At 31.6% G+C, this 6,216-nt stretch overlaps 1 long non-coding RNA gene across 1 annotated transcript; it reads left to right on the top strand.

The window, feature by feature from the left end:
• The first annotated feature begins 2,357 nt into the window (after positions 1-2,357).
• Positions 2,358-5,090, top strand: LOC110018081. Its single transcript, XR_002293331.1, has 2 exons — positions 2,358-2,447; positions 4,954-5,090. It is a non-coding gene; the product is annotated as an uncharacterized LOC110018081 (long non-coding RNA).
• The last annotated feature ends 1,126 nt before the right edge of the window (positions 5,091-6,216 follow it).

Genomic DNA, 6,216 nt, shown 5'->3' with positions numbered 1-6,216 from the left:
TGATGACACCGTCCTCTCAACCGCCGGCCGGACTGCAGCAGGATTTCTTCCCTTGTAGCCGAGGGGCAATGCCAAATATTCAAATCCAAACCTACAATTAAAATAAAAATAATCATAATAATAATATGACATTAAATGGCGTCATCATAAGGTAAGAAAAAGTCAAAGCCGGACCTCTTATTTATTTATTTTAAAACATTTACATAAATACCGCTTATTTTTTATGTATTTATACATGTAACATCTGAACTTTACTTTTACATATATATCATCTTATCAGCATGTTAATGCATAATTCACTTTTTAACAACTAAAATGCTCGTAACTTTTTATCTGACATAAAGACTTGGGTGATATACAGGGATGTAAACGAGCCGAACACGAGCGAGTCCAGGCCGCTCGTTTATATTTCGAGTTCAAAAAATGTGTTTGTGTTCGGCTCGTTTGCTAAGCCAGTCAAACACAAGCCGTTTACAAACAAAGAGTCATTTTGACAACCCTAATCACGTAGCCATAAAATATTAAGAATTGGGGCAAGATTTAAAACATTATTTGAATCGAATTTAATAATTTTTATTCTATTTTCTTAGTTAATACTTTTAATTGATTATAAATCTTTGTAGTCTTGTAGTCAATTAATTTTTTTTAAAATAATGCTCATCAAAGATATATAAATGAATTAGTACTATTTCGAGCCAAAACGAGCCGAACACAAACAAACAAACATTTGTTCGTGTTGTTTGTGTTCGGCTCGTTAACTCAGAGAACTAGCCAAAAATGAGTTCTTCGCAAGCAACGAGCCGTTTTGACAGCCATAGTGATACAAATTATAAAAAAATAAAATTTTAGGTGTTAAAAATGTAAATATGTAAAAATTGGGTGGTATGCATGTAAATATCCCTGATTTATTTTTCTATAAAAGGGTTCTGTCCCTCATTTTTGTGCAGTACTTGAACTTCGTTGACAATGGAGAAGCAGATTGCGCTGGCGTTGGCTTTGCTTCTGTGCGACCTATTCTTTGCTTCTGCCGAGCCAGGAACTGCAACCTTCTTCCCTGCCACCGCAATATGTGAGTTTTTTTTTTTTTTTTTTAATTTTTATTTGTGTCAGGAATAAAATTTGATGCATAAAATTTTTAAATAAAACATTTTTTTTCCTGATATATATTTTTTTATGTTTTAATCTGTATTCTTATATTTTAGTTTTTAATAAATAAATTATTGATTCAATTAAATTCTATTATTTCTCTTCCGCGTAGTTCATATGTAAAACTTGAAATTTAACTATTTGAAGAGCTGGTACGAAGAAGCTTCTTTCATTTATAATGTCATTAACTGGAACAAATATGATGCCCGGACTCAGAAAGTAGAGATGCGTCCGGGGTCGAATGAAATCACGCCGCGTGGAGGTGACAAAAATAAAAAAAAATCGGTTTAGCTCAGGGGAATATTCCTCCCATATTATTCTGCGTTATTCAAGTATTACTGTGGTGGTGTTCATGTATTATTGCATTCTGTGAATATTTCCGTTGTTATAATAACACAATAACATATCAATACCACCACAATAATACCTGAAAAATGCAGAATAACATGGATGAATATTCCCGTGTTACCGGGCTAGATCACAAAAAACGAGTTCTTGTTTTTCTACTAGCTCCACGTGAAGGTGATTCATTGGGCTCCAAACGTATCTAACTCAGAATGTAATAATTTTTCCATTAACTGACACATACTGATATATATATATATATATAATGTAAATATATAATTGCATATAATATATACATGTAAATATATAAATAAATAAATATATATATATATATATATATACATACATACATACATATATATGTTGGTGTGTACATACATATGTAGGTGTGTATGTATACATACATACATATATGTATGTGTGTGTGTGTGGATATGTACATACATACATATACATACATACATACATACATACATACATACATACATACATACATACATACATACATACATACATACATACATACATACATACATACATACATACATACATACATACATACATACATACATACATACATACATACATACATACATATTGGGTGGTATTTATGTAAAATCTCTAACTTTTTGATTCTGTTCATGCATAGTGAATCCATGCAACCGGGCCGGGAAACTCGTAGGCCCTGATCCGCCAACAAACCCCGTGTACGCAGCTAAAGCAGGCGCCGCCTTATGGGCCAATGGTGCGGCGTGCGGGCTTAAATATTGTGTAGTGTGTGTGGGGTCCGCCAATCCGAGCCAACCTTCGCCTTGCAGGGGGAAATCCTATGCGGCCGTCACCATACAAGCTCCATGCCCTGATTGTGGCTCCGCTGCCATTAGCATCTCCAAGCCGGGCTTTCAGGCCATGGCCGATCCCAATGCGGCCGATACCATAAAAATCCAATATTCTCGGTAAGTTCACGCAAGTAGAGATATTTACAATATTTTTACTTATGTTAACATAAGATAGAAATACAAAATATTAAAAATTTAATTTTTATGGTGTAAAATGAGCAATTTTGATCATTTTAACAAACAAACTTTGATTTTAATAAATTTTGACTTATGTTATTTTTTGGAATTCATTTAAAAATCACATCAACTTTGATATTAACAAATTTATAGATGAATGACTTGAGGAGGTGAGCTTATCCGCATAAAAAGTGATATGAATTGAACTTTAAAAATCTTATGAACTTCATTGTTGGTCGTTGTTGTCTAATCGTTATTGACTAGCCATTACTCTCGAGCAATCACCACTTATCTGCAACCTCTTAAGCGTTAAAGTTTGACCACGATTGTCAGACTTTAAAAAACCTTGATTGTCAATACATGATTATGATTGTTTTATTATCATCAACTCTCCTGTTCCCCCGACCACGCTCACGACTCTACTATCACATATCCTATTGAATCTTAAGTTGTCTTTTGTGAACACGTCTCAAGAGTTAACAGTCGGAAAAATGAGGAAAAAGAAAGAGAGTAGAATAAGTCTTCACTGTAAAGTGAACCGAGGTAGAGGTCCATTTATTTGTCATTTTACCTCTTACTTATATGGTTGTATTTGTACAATTAAAGAAAGAAAACATTTATGGAAACTGTTATTAATAAAATTGATACTCTAATTAATCAGATAGATTTTATACAATATCTATTATAACTTGAATTTTAATATGACGGTAATTACATGGTTGACTTGCTTGAATTCAGCCGGCTGAGGCGACCGGCTGACTAGCGACCGCGCCTTTCGAATTAAATGTTGGTCAGTTGAGACACCCGGTTGAATATTGATCTTGCCCGTCGTAGTAAAAGCAGGTTGGCCGACCAACTTGCGATTGAAGGCACTTATATACTTCTTGGTCGGGAAAAAAATATTGCGTCTGGAATTCGAACGCAAGCTACATCGGGGGCGGTTTTTTTTCCTCCTCTCTGACCAATGTATTTTTTCATTGTATTGACACTTTGAGAAATTCTCAATAGTTCGGGTTGAATGGTAAGTTGTTGACAATGCTTAGGGTCCCAAATACACATAATTTTCATTTTAATTCATATTAATTTTATTTTAAGCAGCACCTAATTTTGAAAACACCTAAAAATACTTCTAATTTAAAGTGTCTATTTAATCATATTTTTATAAATAATAATACAACATTTGGTGATTTTCATACATACCATATGATTCTTAGGTATCTATACATCCAAAATTTAAACTTTTATACCTATTTGCAGAACATTAAAATTATTAATATCACATAAAAATATCATTAAATAATATTTTTTTAAAAATAAAATATAAATGATCATGTATATATTTTGATGCTTCCATAGCACTAAAGTGTTTCTAGATGTTAGATATGTAAATAGATAAGAATTTTGTGATATTTATGTAAATCTCACAAAATTTATTTTTAAAATTAATAGAAATTTATTTAAAGAAAGTATTACAAAAATTAAAATTAAATAATCAATTAACTTCTTTTTCAATTAATTTATATTGATAATTTGATTTCTTATTAGTTTGACTTAGAATTGTGGTTGTTCGGTCTCATGTACTACAAACAGCTATTTGTTGATTATTTCCTTGTTAATCAACCATGAGGATAAGTGTTCTATTTCTAGCTTGCAATAGCGGTGTAAGTGAGTCATGTTGACTCGTGAGCCGGTTCGAGTTCAGCCGGATAAGCGGCTCGTGAACTGAGCTCGATGAGCTAACAAGCCAAACTCAAGCTAGCTCGGACTCGACTCGTTAGCTAGTGAGCCGATTCGTTTAAAAAAATATAGCTTTTTTTTTAACTTTATATTAAGTGATTTGTTATTATTTATCTTCTAATTGTTCATTCTTTATGTCATTTTATTACAACATTACCTTAAATTAATATTATTTTCTCTCTTTTATGATGAACAAGCAGGCTCCAGCTTGATAAAATTAGTCAAGCTCAGGCCGAGTGTGGCTCAAGCTCTCCCTTACACCCTTAGCTTGCAACAAGCATAAATTGACTAGATTTTTGTTGTTGTTGTTGTTGAATTATAGCGGTTGACATTTTTTAAATTAACTAATCTCATTCATGTATAAAATTACTTCTTTTTGTTGAAGAGCCATTTGAAATTGCTTTTTATTTTTAATTTTGTTTTTTTTTTATTTTTAAAAATAAACATATATAGCAAATTCTATCATATTTTTAATTTTTTTCACTTTTAAAGATAAGTCCATTTATTTTTTAAGCACTACAAACAAATTTTTAATTATTTTGAGCATTTTTTTTAAAACAATTCCACATGTTTGGGCATATTAAACATGTTTTATTTTAAATTTTAATAAAATAAAAATGAAATAAAAGTGTTCTTCAATTGTTTTTTTATTTTTTTTCTTAATGTTTAGTGCTTGCAAAATTAATTATTTATTGATTTATTTTTTCAGAATTGACAATGCGGATCTCCCTTGTGCTTGAAGAGAATGAACGACTTCTAAGTTTTAATCATCAAATTTGGATGTTGTTGTACTTATTTTAAATAATACTTTTTATTTACCACGTTAAATAATTATTGGGTTTTTTTTTGTCGTCTATGGTTGGATGTTATCTGATATTCTTTTGATGATTCTTAGTTTCTGCATGCTGCTTTTCAATTTTGCTCAACTTACTTTTAGGTGATCACGATATCACAAATATAACAATTATTAAGAAGTTTTTCTAAATTCTAAATTGAAAAAATTCTTACTATGAAAAAGATTTAAACTCATTCAAAATAGTAGCTTAAAAGTTGATTCTCATTATATTTGTATGAGGGTTTATAGAAATCATAGCATCAACAACAAGTTGTTTGGTCATATATATTGAGATGCCTCTTTTACCCTTGGCTAAAACCCCTCTCATTTAATAAATTCTCAGCCATAGTACTCTTATGTGTTATATTTGGATATGCATCACTTCACAGAGATTGCCAGTGTCATATTGCTAGAATTAGCTACACCTACATGTGCCACCATGTTCTTTTATTGAAACAATTTTATTGCATTTCAACTCCATGATATGAATACCTCAATTGATCTCACAAATTTAGTAAAATTACTCATCACTACTAACAATCATTTGTATCTAAGTCCCACCACTAGAACATAATGCCTCACCCTATATCCCCACTCTGAATTCTCCATCCAATAAATCTACAATTGTACAATCACCTCCTCAAACAACAACACACTCATCCTCCCCATCAAGCTCTAACCAAAACACTAAGCCTGCTCAACCCTATTTTCACCACATGATAGTTCATCTCAAAACTGATAAATTAAAATCAAAATGAGTTCAGGATCTCTACTACCCTCTATTAGGCCCATCCATGACCAACCTTCTACCCTCTGTTTGAGGAGTTTCAAGTCCCTTCTCTTTAAAGGAACTTGGACATTTATCCCCCTAAACAAAATAAAAAATCCTCAACTAAAATGGATTAACCAAAAAAAATTACGTCTGACCGCACTATGACTAAACAATAAATCAGCCTTCTAGCTTGAGGATATGAACAATAATAATAAATAATCATGAAAAGACATTCAACATCTTGTCTAAAATATTAACCATATAAACATTTCTCATCAATCATTCACACAACTCTACATTTTTAGTGTCTTTCTTCATGGTAACCTTCACAAAATAGTTCATATATAATACTGCAAGGCTTTCAT

Source organism: Phalaenopsis equestris, unplaced genomic scaffold, assembly GCF_001263595.1.
Source record: "Phalaenopsis equestris unplaced genomic scaffold, ASM126359v1 Scaffold000002, whole genome shotgun sequence".
Classification (NCBI taxonomy): domain Eukaryota; kingdom Viridiplantae; phylum Streptophyta; class Magnoliopsida; order Asparagales; family Orchidaceae; genus Phalaenopsis; species Phalaenopsis equestris.
This window is presented reverse-complemented; position numbering and strand designations above follow the sequence as displayed.